Genomic DNA, 14,740 nt, shown 5'->3' with positions numbered 1-14,740 from the left:
AGTTGGTTTTGACTGAATGCCTTGCTAATTTATAATCTTGACAACAATAGACTTTGTCTTCCTAAACTTGCTTACTTCTTTTCAAATTGGAATGCCCTTGTTGCTCTAATACTGCAAGCAAGGAAGCTTTAGTGTCCGCTCCACCACATTTGATAACTGTTGCTGCTTCATCCACACCACCAGTTTTTTCTTTCTAACTAAAATCCTTGTCAGTTCTAATCTGTACTACAGCAAACTCCATTTGAGAGACAAGTAGCACCTCCTCATTCTCAGTTCAGACACAAAGTTCTTAAGGAACTATAATTAATTGGTCTTCCCCAGAGAAAAAGGCTAGATATGTCATTATGCTTTTTAAAATGTGAAAAAATAGTTGAGGATATATATATACACACACACACACATATATATATATTTATACATACATATATATACACATATATATACATGTGTATATATATAGAGTCCTAAGATGACATGGGCTCAGCTATCCTTCCAGGTCCTCTATTGAGAAAGAACCCAAGTTCTGGTGCTCTTTCAGCTCTAGTGAAAGGTCTGGGGACTAGAAGCCAAGCATTCAAAAGGCTGAACTGTCAATATGTTAACCAAATTATAACAAGTTAAGAATGAAATGTGGCACCTGAAATATTTTCCTATAAATGACAGAAGTAGTTTTAATAAAAAAGCAAATATAAAATTCTATTGCTATTTTATAAATTAAAGCAGATTTAGTACATAAAAATTTTAAAGTGAGCAACTATTCCTGTCTTTCTCTAAAACAGAATTACATAGAATTTCCAAGAAAGAAGACTATATAATATCTATGTAATATTTCCCATTCCAAAGTAGTTTAATTTTTAGCTTTACATACAATTACTGATTTTGAGTATTTGTCCTGAAGAACTGTGGTTCACCTACAACAGGTTCTAGGGTTGAATTTATATATATACCATGTGGGAAGTTTGGGGGGATGAAGGGAGTAGGTATACACTTAAAAAAATGGGAATTTCAGCCCAGTCTTCTAGAAACTTGAATTTGCCTATTTTCCAGGGTGAGTTGGGGGGAAAATGGCTTCTACCTTGCAAGATTCTACAGGGACACATAATCTATGCCTATCATGCCCATAATTTAGTAAATAAATGTTAAGCCCCTGCATTAACTTAGAGAGAGAACTTTGTATAATATGAATCTTTTTGGATCTCCCGAAGAAATATACTCAGAGAAATTACAGGGATTTTGAAAGGTTAAAAACAAAACCAGGAGGCAATCTATATATTCTCACTGATTCTCAAACTTCAGCATCAGAATTACTTGGAAGACTTGACAAAACACAGGTTGCCGAGCTGCAGCCACACATTTCTGATTCACTAGGTCTGGGGTGGGGCCCAAAGATTTACATTTCTAACAAGTACCCAGGTGATGCCAATGGTGCTGGTTCAGGGGACACTCTGAGAACCACTGTCCTTCATGAAGGAAAGGCATAAAGAAGCCAAATTAGAAGCTCAGCCCTCACCTCTAAGAGGGCACAGCCACACATGGTGTCACACTAAGCACCTGAGAAAGATCTAGAAGAGATGGTTCCTTAATCAAGAATGTAACCTCATTGTTGTGAAGAAAGCTGCTAGTGGGAAGGCAATTGTGGCAAGTGGTGAGAAAGAAGAGAGGCGGAGTACACGGCTGTGAGGGGAAGACCAGAGAACAGTAGGCATCGCTGTATGCATGAAAATAGTGACTAGATTCATATTCCTTGAACAGACATTATTGAGCAACTATGATGTGCCAAAAACTCAGCTAGATGTTAGGGACTCATCAGTGATCAAAACAGAAAATGTTCCTGCTCTATGAACATTCTAGTTAGGTGAAACAATAATTAATTGTACAAAAAAATATAAAACATATCAGATATATCAGTAATATAGAAATGCTATGGAGAAAAATACAGGGTAAAGTAGGTGAGGATTAAGTGTTCTTTTTTATTTCTACATAGGGTGATACAGGAAGGATGTCCACCAGATACCACACTAAGAACTGCCACAAGAAAATGAAGCAATTCTAATGTGTAACTCTGCAATCACTTTTCCCCCAGATGCCAGGATTAGTATAAAGAGCTCCAGATAGTGAGGGTGCGGAATTCATAAAAGTCCATCTGCCTAGAGCTCTGTCCTATTCATATATTCACAAGTCTCCTGGTAATTCTGTGACAGAAGAAAAAGTATTTGTTGTTTTTGTAGTCGGTCAGTTTTACAGATTCCCTGCTATATTCCATCCATAGATCTGCCATGGATGATCAAGCTTAGGAAAGACATTTGTACATCTTACATCTCAGGTATGAAATGAAACTTTTCTAACACATGATGACCATCATCAGAAAACAGGGAGGTTGTTAGATTTAGTTACAGTTCTTATTATAGCAGCACTTCCTTCTTTCACTTTCAGGGTGGCAGAAAATAGGACTTAGGTCAGCTAATACTTCTGCAAGGATCTAGTATGAAAATAATCTAGTTAGAAGACACTGTTTGGTTGGTTTTCAACGATCCAAGGAAAGATTTGCTGCCAGGGAGAATCCTTGCTCTTTTAAATTTATAAATACATATATCCTAAGCAAATGCTCACATAGTTTACCCAAATAAATCTAGAGTGCTCTAAAAAGAAGGAAGGAAGGAAGGAAGGAAGGAAGGAAGGAAGGAAGGAAGGAGGGAGGGAGGGAGGGAAACAAACAAACCAAAAAATGAAAGCCTCCCACTCCTGTACTTCTCTCTATGTGCTCATATGTGGATATTAATTTTATATTCTTTAAATTGGACTTCCCTCCACTTTCAGAATTCTCAGGCACTCGGACACTTAGTGAAATATGCTATTTACTTTTGTATATTATTACTATTTAATCTCTTAATTTTCTGCATTTTCATGAGGTCACTTCCTAGACTCCTAGTTTCCTCTTTTAAACCACAGCTGCATCAAGCTGACTATGCTCAAAAGAATAGGACTTACGAAAAAAATAGGCATTGCTAATCCACTGCTAGTTGAAAATACTTTCTAAACTATCAGACCTTCTTTAAAAAGCCCATGATATGCTTCATTATGTAAACAAACCTCCTCTGTGTTGCTTTTTAAGCTTGAAAATATCAAAATCATGACATGACATGAGAAGAATTCTATTTTGACAAAATGAAAAGCACAAAAATTCTTCTACCCAGAAAAAAAAGAAACAGAATGTAATGGGGAAAAATAAATGCAAAAATAGAATTGGCTAGAAACCAGCAACCACAAGAAAAGAAATATGACAGGAAATGGAACTAATCAGTTACTATAGTGAAGAGTTTTTTCCCCAGACTTTCTTAGGAGAAAAAAAGAAATTGTAAAGAAATGTAGAAACTAAGAGTTTGGACAAAGTTATTTATATAATCTTGAACAATACAAAATTCCCTGTGAATGTATATGTTTTTTGAAAGGACAATGGAGTTTTTATTTAGTGGAATTTTGAAAGTTTATCTTCTTTGGGATTCTTCTGGTAAAGCGTTAGTTAGAAGGGTTGGAGCTTTTGAGGAGTAATGTCTATATAATTACGCTATGATACCTTTTTCCAGAGGCAGAATTATCTTCATATCTAATTCAAGGCCTCTCGAAGGCTCAGTCCATTCAGGAATGGGTTTGCTTTGGCAGAACCCTCTTCAGCTCAGCAACAGACACTGCCAACAGATTAGCCTTCCGTGAATAACAATTCTTCATACACTGCAAAATTTTTCACATGAAAATTGTTTCTTTGGGTTATTCTCCCATTACAACTTACTTTTATTATTGGGTTATTTTGGTGTTGACTATATCAATTTTTTTCAGCTGTTTTACACATAGATAAAATTAGAAGATGTCATTTCTAAATATAGATATGAAAAATTAATCTCTATATTAAAAACAAATTTAGAAATAATTGTCATTTATTTGCTAGTTGTTTTGTGACTCTAAGTTTTAAAAAAATTAGTAGCTAATTCACTTAACACAAGTCATTTACAAAATGTTTGACAGCCTCTGAGCATATTTGCAGAGATGGTAGATACAGAATAGTCTTTATTTAATTTCTAATATCATACTGGAAAAAATATGGATAAAAGCTAGAACGCATATTAAAACTCATATGGCTCATCTCCATTTAATTTATATACAAGAAAGCCCAGGTCTCAAAATTTGACTTTCCTTATTCAAGGTAACACAGCTGCTTGGCAGACAAGACAAAAATTGAAACCAGGTCTCTGGATCCCAAGGAACACTGATGGTCCCTAATTATCATGGGGTAAGAGAGATCCACCAGCAACTAAATAACAAACACAACAGGTAATGAATTGAAAAAAATTGATATTAACTTTTTTCATACCCTGTTGTAATTCATAGAAGCTTATTCATAAATAAATTAGTGAATGTCTGGAAATTCAATTGAATCACCATTTCCCAATGTTCAGACAAGACAGAAAGACTGAAAGGAGGATGAATGATGAAAAGGTTCCTGAGTCAAAGTTATTTATTGAATTTTTCTTTTTCCCGCTCTATTATTGTACACATATAATAATGAAAGTTGACGAATGTATACTTTGTGCAAGCGTATTACATATATTACCTGGTAACATATTATACTGTATAGTGTATTGCATGTATTACCTTATTTATTTCCTTTTATTGCTATTATCTTAATGTTTAATCTCACGTTTTGAGGCTAACGTAGCAATTATCATAAAGCTAAGAACCAGCATTTGAAACCAAATCTAAATGATTCCAATGTATATCTCTATCCAGTGAATTATATTGCTTAATCCTTGAAAACTCTCCCTGATTCTGGATTATGTGTGTTAAAAAAAAAAAAAGAAAAAAGAAAAAAGAAAAAAAGAAAAAGACTAAAGAAACTACTTCTGCCTGTTGAAAAAAATCTTATTTCTAAAATTTGATATAAATAACCATTAAAACTGATTCTAGATTGGGATAAATAAGATAAACAGGACTTTCAAAACGAACGCCTTTATGTATCACTGAGCATCTAAAATGCCTTCTCAAGGTTTCCATGCCAACCCTTTCTAGAATGCTAAAATAAGCTGTGAAACAACATTTACTCACACCACAATATGTAGTTTTTGATGTACTAAACTGTTTCACTGCATTTTAAAAAGAAATAAGCTCAAATAAATTTTGAATATTTAGCAAATGGGGGAAGTAAAAACGGTACCAGTCATCGGTGAGGAGGCAAACAATGTAACTTTTGTTTGTCTAAATGAGACAAGCCTTAAGAAGGACTTAAACGGAACTTTTCATTTCTGCTAACATCCTTTTTATGTATATCCATAGTTAGTCATCGCTTTTCAAAATAGAGTTTTATAAAAGTTATGTTTAAATTATAAACAACACTAAGCACTTAACACTGAATATATAGAAGACAAATTTGGAAATCTAGGGCACTTCAATCTTTGATTCGGACCACCTGGCAAGAGAAAAATAAATGAATAAAAAGCCAAATGGAGCCGAATAGGTCTCATGCAGTTTGAAGAGATTTCTTTTTATCTGTCAAGCTCCTTAAAAGTAAATATTGCAGTTTGACTGCTGAATATGACAGGCGCCTCCAGCGGAGAAGAAGAAACTCCTGCAGGTCGGAAGAGATGGGCAAGAGAAGGGCCTAGTGTTTGGGTCCAGCCTCCCGCATGCAGAAGACGTAGGCCGAGGAGCTCAGACAGGGTGGTTAGAAAGGGAATACTCAGGACAGCAACAGAGAAGGGCACACAAGGCACTGGAATAGTAACAGCAACCCAACAACAGCAATGAGAGTAAAAGCGAATGTTGACAACATAACACTAAAACTATATCAGGCAATGCACTAAGTTCCAGAAAGACAGTAATGACAAGGCATGTGTGGTCTCTGACTTCAAACAACTAGGAATCTAATTAATCTTTAAAACATGTTGATTAGGGAGGGAGAATAAAGCGAAATGCCATGAGAGGTTGCATTCGGGGTGTTATGGGAGTGCACAGTGAAGGCATCTGGCCCAGTGTAGGAAAGACCACTCTGAGTAACTGAGGTCTAAGCATTCACTCCAAACAGAAAAAAACACAGAGAATAAAGGGAGGAGAGATGGCAGGAAATAAGGCTGAAGAACCATTTACTAACTTAACTAATTTAAGCTGAACACAAATGTCAGATTTTAATTTGTTCCTTACCAGATTTTTAAGTATATAATACGTCATACCTAAAGACCAAGATTGGCAACCATAAACAGGAAAAGACAACTGCAAATTTATTAGAGTCACAACTACACTTACTCCATCACCAACAATTGTAGGCTTCAATGAGTTAATTGACGTCCCTCTGATTCAGTGGTCTGGGTTTCCTGTGTAAGTTGTAACAGTTTAAATGCAACTGTTTTGTTACTGAGGGGGCAGCATCAACTGATACTTTCCCTTAATGAGGAAAATTTAAGATTTTACCAAAGATAAATAAACAAAAACAAAAACTTCAGTATGGAGCTTTAAATAAATATCCTGGATTGAGGTCTTAGGCCATGTCCTTACAACTGCAGAGACCTTCAAGGGCAGGCCTCTTACATATATTATTTTGAAACTTTTTTCATATATGGACTTGAACGCTCAATCAGAAATACAATGCTTGTTTACACAGCGCTTTCAAAAGTTATTTTTAAAAACTATTTGTCACAAACATTTCTTGAAACATCATATAAGAAGGGGCAATATTTTCCTCAACCTGAGGCTTATGACTTGTCAACTACTTCACTGTGATTTAAGTCTCACTTATCCCAATCTGCAAGACTTCTTCCAAATCATTTTATTTTCCTGCATCTACGATACTCTAGTTTTTAGAGTTCAAACTGCTGTTTTGTGACAGGTGCCATTGGTTCTGCATTGGCCAATCCATTAAGAGACTGTAAATAGGGCTCTGCTTTGATACAGAAGTGTATGGCCATGCCTTTCTAATCTGATTAGCTCCTTGGAATTTATATTACTGTCTTTACTGAATATATTTTTCTCATTTCACAGCTGAGATCCAGCTGGTGAAAAAAAAAAAAAAAAATGGAGGCCCATCAATCCTAATGGGACACTGGTTAAAAAAATGATGAATCTTGTTCTATATCCAGTGTGAGAAGTAGCTTGACACAGGTCTTTGCTGCTTCTTTAAAACTGAATGAACAAATTCTCCCCCATTTGAATTTTATTTATGAAAACAATATTTTCTGAACCAAAGCTCTAAAAATACGGCTTGTCAAAATATTTTTCTGTGTAATTTATGATTTAATTAATACGAAGTCTTACAAAGCTGAACTGAACTACACTGTTACGTATTTAATCTATAATTTTATTGGAAAAAGAATACCATGGGAGCTTTAGTACTTATGAAAACAAAAATTAAGGAATTTAGCAAAGTTTCTCCTTTAAAACATGCTATAGAATGGACCATGTAATGTGTTATTGATCACACAATCCCAATCTCCTGGTTTATCAGTTGAGATGGATCATGAATGTGCTTTTGATGTTATCTTTGAGAGGCATAGGGGCCCAGCTGACAGAGCTCCAATACTGCAAAGTCTCTTAACGGTTCTTTCTCTGAAAAGTTAGAAGAGAAAAGTATCAATCCTAACAACTAAAGCAGCTTAAAAAAAATTTTTTTTTGAAATAAGATTAAAGAGTTTACAAGAAGCAAGGAAGGAAGCATAAAGACAGATAAAAAGGGGAGAAAAGGTTAAAATCCAATCAAACCCCCTTTATGCCTGAAGAATAAATTGAATCATATCCTAGTAATGACAAAAGCGTGGGTGGGGGAGGAAGGATTGGACAGGTGCCGCCACAAAACGACTTTTAAAAATCATCAACTGATGTATTTTGAAATTGTTAATAAATGCGGTCAAATCATTTGGGAAATGATACATTATATTTTGGTGCATCATATTAGTGTGTTGTAAAGTACATGTATGTACGTGGAAGGCTGTTGCTACCTGAATAAAAGTGAGCAAGACTGTGTCTTTCTTGTTCTCTTCTAGCACACTTCTCAGCATGATGTGGTGCTCAAGAAAGCATTTGTTTAGTGAATAAATAATTCATTCAGAGTCATTTTACACATACTGGAAATAAGCTTAGCCTGCCTCAATACTATAAAGGAAATTATAAGAAGCTCTGAACCATATTTTGGGGGCAAATTGGCAAAAGGAGAGATTTTCAAAAGAAGAAAGACACTATGCATAACCTTTAATGTCATTGTCATTAACCAACATGGGGAGACCAACCAATGGTACTGCAAAAATACTGCCACATCTCCCAACATGATATTTAGCATGGACAGTGTGTCATTCAAAAATTACTGCATGAGATGGGAGAGGTTAAAAATAAGTCCAATTAATATACAATAAAATTTAAAACTATAAGTCCTTTATAGTAAGAAAAAATGTAATAGGGAGCAAAGTAAACAATACTGTGAGAAAATATCCTATGAAACAACCACCTTTTAATAAGCAAATGACCTCGCGAAAGGGAAAAGAATTCATCTTGCTGGGAAGGTCTTAAGTGGCCTGAAGAATCTTCCCTTAAACACATACCCTTTTCATTAGAAATTAGGTCTTCATCTCAAAATTAATAAAAACAAAACAAATAAAATAATATGAAATAATACTTTTGCTGGAAAGATTAAGCCCTTGTGACATTCTTTTCTCCTTGTACAGAGAACTAAAATTTGTGTAGGTAAAGGCTGCTACTTCATTATTAGTCATTACTAAATCTTCCCTATGTCCCTCTTTAGAATTCTAATTATATTTGCACACAAAAAAATACACATTTTATGCTGTTCCTACTACACTTTAAAGAGGCATTTTACGAAAAAGTGTGAGGAAAAGAATGCTTTTATTAGAGCATATGGATTTAGCTGTGCATATGTATATATATTAAGAAATTAATCACTGGATGTCTTACAGGGAAGCCTGTCTTTAGTAATCTCCTGATCTATTTATCATCAGCAGATGCTCACTCTGGGTGCAACCTAAGTGATTACTCCCAGAAATCTCATAATTGCAGTAATTAGGGTCACGTGACCTTCAGCTTGTTCCTGCTAGAAAAAAAAAGGTGGGGGTGGGGAGGCAGATGGCCCACATTAGCATTTGAATGAGCACTGGAGATCTTGCAGTTGAGCAATTTAAGTTAAATGCACCAGAAAGCTGTGATGTCCAGTCTCAAACACATTTCAAGTAGAAATTTAAGACCTTTTTTATATGATCCATTCTGCTCTCCACAAGGTCTGCTTTCCCTTGTAAAAGTCAAATATGAGCAGTACTACCCCCCAATAATTTACCCAGCAATTAAGTTACTATGAGTGTGAAGGAGTAGTGATCCTTTTACTTAAATCGTTCCATTTTAAAGCCTATTTGTTCTTTGTTTTAGAATATACTGACAATATACTCAGAAAACCCAAAATATCCATTGACTACTTTTCTTAAAAATCATTTATTTCATTCATTTTACACTGTAAGGACAAATATACTTCTTATTTAAATCTTTATGCTGAAAACAAGGGTAGATAGAGGCTGCTTTCTACTCTCCCTTTTCTTATAGAATTTCTTTCTTCTTTGCAAATTTATGTAAATCTTAATGATGGCTAACTAAGCCTCCCATTAGCCTCGCAACTCAGAAATGTTTTCTCAAGAACCTTGGAACTATCTTTTTGAAATGCAAACATCAAGGGAGAAAGCTCCCCTATCTCCCAGTTCCTATGAGAGGATAGGAGCCTATCTTCAGTGTTACTCTTGCTCCAAGTTGCAAAACTTCTTCCTGTTATAAAGGGATGAGAAATTGGTTTCTCCTTGGAGAAAGTCATTAGCTAACACAGGTGATCAACCCAATTACCTGAAGAATTTAGGATGGTGCAGTCAAGTCGTTTTACTTGAGTACTGGTTATTGTTTATCTTGAAAGCATGTGTGTAATCCCACTCTTGGCTACATCTACTTGGCAATATAGAAAAGTGAGATTTCTTTTGGTTTTTACAATCTCTTAGTGGATTGCCTGTAATGTTCATCACATTCTGGTTTGATGCCTAATAGTAGAAGTGTTTTCTTTTTCTATTACTTTGGTGGAGGGGACTTCTGGGTTGGGATAAGATTTTGTTTTTAATTATATTCCCTCAACAATTTTGATTTTAATTAATCTGTCTCCCTGTAGTAGAGCCCTTTTAGATATTTAACAAAGGACTTAAACAGTAAAATTCCAAATTTCCCATCTGAAATTTAAATAAGGAGATAAAGTAGTTAATTTTACTATTTCATTTATCTTTAATTATAAACAAGCTTGATAATATTAGTGCCAAAATAAAATAATTCCAGACATCAAGAGGGTTAGTTGGAACATCTAGTTCCCAAATGTTGAGATATCCATGTTTATTTTTTTCTTTTCCTAAAATCTGCAACAAAAATAGACTTTCATTAAAGGAAGCTTTTGAAACAGACATTCACAGCAGTATATATCTATGTAACTATTCTGTGTGCATGAAGAGAGAATGAAAAATCTCATGATGAATTGGGTTTCTGCTCACAGTTAAAGAAGAGATACACATACAAGTAATTCAACAAATATTTGTAGGGAAAAAAAAGTGGAAGACTAAGAAAGAAGGAAGAAAAGAAGAGGCAGGATACAGATCCACAGTAAACCTGTCCTGCACCCTCTGTTCAAGTTTCTCAACTTCTGAGTTCTCATTCCCATATGCGTGCTTTGGTTTCCATAGACCCTTTTCAAGAAATGTCCTTTCTGTACCTCCAACTCTCTATTGTGGCTATTTAAATTCTACTTACCTATAAACCCAGCTGAAGGTCCCTTTTAAAAAATTTGGCCCGTCAAAATCAATTATATCTTCTCTGAGTCACTCTACACAGTTATATCTGTGCTTAGTATTTGATCGTATCATCATGTATTAGTTACTATTTACATGCATTAGTTTTCCCCTCTCTTGACTATAAGCCATTGAAGAGCAAAGTAACCACTGTTAATACATTTAAAGCATTCACAGAATCTTGCTCTCAAATGAACTACAACTGGATCCTCACTACTCGATTTATTAATAACTACTCTGTTGTATTGGAACTGCACCTTCTTATGTAGGCTTACTTCATGTGTGCAAAGATTTAATTCTGAAAGTACATAGAATGATTTAGAGTGTGATTTAGAAAATTATCATGTACAAATTCTCTTTCTCCGATAAAAATACATGCTGAAACTATGGGACGAAAGAATGTAATTTGGTTTCCCAAAGGCTGGACCAGGCAAAAATGTGTTATCATCCAGGCTGTTTTACTTTTTGTTTTTTTTCTTTTACTTTTTAAAAAACATCTGTTTGGCTATCATTCACCTCATGGCTAGGATTTCTTTATATATACTTTTCTATTTTTTGAGCAGCATACTTCTTCCCCCATCTGCTTCCCTTGCCCTTCCACTCCGTAAAGTGGTGTATTTCCACGTGGGGTCATGTTAGCTAATGGCTAGGATTCCTATGTCCTAGTAAATGGTACATTGTTTGAATATCTATGTGGGATACCATTTATGGCTATGTCGAAATGATGAAATAAAGAGATACATATCAAAAACTACAATTACGTGGGCTTTACGAGATAGACAACGAACTTGTAAAAACTCTCTAAGCAGTCCATGACATGTAAATGAAGAAGATACTATGCTCAATCCAAAGAGAAACTGTTTACTTTTCTGAAAGCAAAAGTAAATCACATCACATTTCAAACACTTTTTATGCCATTGGCTAGTATCGTGCCACACATTGTGGTGACAAAACACATGACATTTCTAAAAGTTTTCTTGTTAATCAATGAAGTACTTGATGTTTGCATCCTCTTTACATTTATGTAAAGGTGAAGAGTGTCCTTCTTTTCTAAGCACAAAGTTAAAATAACATTTGCCACTAAGTCTCTAACGGAGAACTTCAGTGATCACCAAGAAGAAAATTTACAAAAACTATCTAAATATAAGAAAATCAAAAAATTAATGCATATCTACTTAGTCTCTACAATGAAAGAGGAACACAGCAATTCCAGATATGGTGGAAGAGAGAGGATGATGCCTGATAGTGAAACTTGGTAAATACCCTGTGGGGTGTACATTTCCAGTACATGCGTAATCATTCAATAGCATACAATATTTTAACGTAACATTAGTAATTATTAACATGGAAGATTATGTAATTTTTGTGTTGTACAACACTTGTATGAAATAGAAGAAAAGGTAATTTCACTCCATTGCCATTGAAGTGCCTATGTAATAGCCTAGCCTGAATATGTAAGTACAATTTCTCTCTGAGCATTAATTTCACCTAAGGAAATTAACTGCCTGCCAGTACACTCCTCTAACATACTACAATAGTACTTTACATCTTAATTTCCAAACAGGTAGAAAACCCCAAGGGGTAACCTAAGTGCACAAATCCTCCCCCTGTGATAGTGTAGCCAGACGGTCTAAATTAGGTCTTCAAGTCTCTAAGGGATAATGGAAAGTCGAAATGAAATTTGAAATGGTTTGCAACTATGAAGTTGCCTGTCAAGTTAAACATCCTGCTCGCTGACTCATTTTTTACCCCATATTTCCAAAACTTAAATAAATTTTAAAGGAGGAAATTCTTACATCTTTATTTTCAATAAGTTCCTTACCCCTTCCCTTTTTTTATTCCTGTTGTTTAATTTATTCTCCTCTATTGGTCTGATACTCCTTATGGCTGACTTAAAACCCCTTAAAGATGCCACCGTAGCTGTTTTTTTAAAAGTAGATCAGCTTGTACTTGCACCTTAGTATTGTACCAGAGAGCTACTTCTGGCAGAACACTAATAGAAGGCAATCGTTTTGAGGAAAAGGTGGAAAAAGTATATATTCATTCTAGGTGAAGCATCTTTAAGCAAATGATATCAAGCCCACTCTCTACTCTCTTTATTATTCTGAAGATCAATATCTTATAGTTTAAGACATCACTAAATGATGTATATCATAGGTAAGTAGTTACATTTAGATAAATGTGTATTTTTCTACTTACTGTTATTCCATAAAAGACTTTTCTGTGTTTCTAAGAACTAACATACTTCACAGAGCAATGCTCTGTTTATAAAAATTCTATCTGGGTCAGGTGCAGTGGCTCACACCTATAATCTCAGCACTTTGAGAGGCTGAGGCAGGAGGACTGCATGAGCCCAGGAGCTTGAGACCAGCCTAGGCAACATAGTGAGACCCCATCTTTGCAAAAAATAAAAGAAAATAATTTAGCTTGGCATGGTGGTGTGCACCTGTGGCCCCAGCTACTCAGGAGTCTGAGGCAGGAAGGATCACTTGAGCTGGGTAGGTCAAGGCTGCAGTGAACCACGATCACACTACTGTACTTTAGCCTGGGTGACAGAATAAGACTCTGTCTCTACGTAAATAAATGAAATAAAAATAAAAATTGTTTCTGGTTTAATGGTTAAGTTTCTCGATTCATAAAATGAAGACAATAGTACTTTCAGTTCCAAATACCTGCTGATATGGTTTGCTTCTGTGTCCCCACCCAAATCTTACCTCAAATGTTAATCCCCACATGTCAGGGGAGGGACCAGGTGGGAGGTCATTGAATCATGGGTACGGTTTCTCCCATGCTGTTTTAATGATAGTGAGTGAGTTCTCAAAAGAGCTGATGGTTTTAAAGTGTGGCACTTCATCGTGCTCGCACATACTCCCTCCTGCCACGTTGTGAAGAAGGTGAAGAAAGTGCCTGCTTCTGCTTGCACCATGATTGTGTTTCCTGGGGCCTCCCCAGTCATGCAGAACTGTGAGTCAATTAAACCTCTTTTCTTTATAAATTACCCAACTTCAGGACAGTTCTTCATAGCAGTGTGAAAATGGACTAATACACTTATTAATATTCAAAAAGCAATGTACTAAGAGATCACTTGCTCTAGTTTTGAACTACAAACTTTGACAGGTATACAACTTTAGATAAACGAGAGAAAGAAGAAAGAAGATAGACATAGATGTACACATATAATGCATTGAGTATAAAACTTTAGATAAATGAGAGAAAGAAGAAAGAAGATAGACATAGATGTACACATATAATGCATTCAGTGTTTTCTTTATTCAACTCTTCACTAATTAGATTTGAAATGGTCGAAAGAAAGAAGACTCTAAAGCAACACAAAGTTGATAACCGTAAGACATTGAATAATACAGAATGAAACCTAATCCATGTCGGTTTGTTATGGCAAATGATTTTTCAACATTTTTGTATTATTAATAACTGGGAGAGATTAGTTCAGAAAAGGCACACAATTTTACCCTCTTCAACAAAATTGACTCAGAAAGCATGCCTGAAAGTAAAGTCCTTGTATTGTGCATTGGCAAAACTATTTGAAACCAGCATGCCTATCTACTTACCTATCTATCACATGTGGTATTATATGTCATATTCCTTTTTTCTAATACACGATGGATAATCTTCTATTCTCAGGTGAATAACTGATGAAGCTTAACAAGTCTCACGTTGATTCACAGAGGAACAAGAGAGTTTATCTCTTTTACTACTATGCAGTTCTTATTCTGCAATAAGTAGAATATAAATAATTTCTTACATAAAAAAGAAATTCATTTCTTTTGTTTTTAAATCCTACAAACTACCCTAATAAGATATAAGGCCCATATTTAGGTTATAATACTTTTTAATGATATAAATGGGCTGCAAAGAGATCAGCTGTGTTATTC

General features: G+C 35.1%; 1 protein-coding gene across 3 annotated transcripts in view; it reads right to left on the bottom strand.

The window, feature by feature from the left end:
* MAP2 (microtubule associated protein 2) overlaps positions 1-14,740 on the bottom strand; it is a 306,179-nt gene that overhangs the window by 200,919 nt on the left and 90,520 nt on the right. The window contains exon 3 of one of the 3 annotated variants that reach the window (XM_009182940.4): positions 3,575-3,686. The exons of the other annotated variants lie outside the window; for them this stretch is intronic. The gene's annotated coding sequence lies outside the window, so the exon portion shown is untranslated. The remainder of the gene's footprint in view (positions 1-3,574; positions 3,687-14,740) is intronic. 3 annotated transcript variants of the gene reach the window in all.

This window comes from Papio anubis, chromosome 10, assembly GCF_008728515.1.
Source record: "Papio anubis isolate 15944 chromosome 10, Panubis1.0, whole genome shotgun sequence".
In the NCBI taxonomy this organism is placed as follows: domain Eukaryota; kingdom Metazoa; phylum Chordata; class Mammalia; order Primates; family Cercopithecidae; genus Papio; species Papio anubis.
Note: the sequence above shows the minus strand (reverse complement) of the source record. Positions and strands in the feature narration are given on the sequence as shown.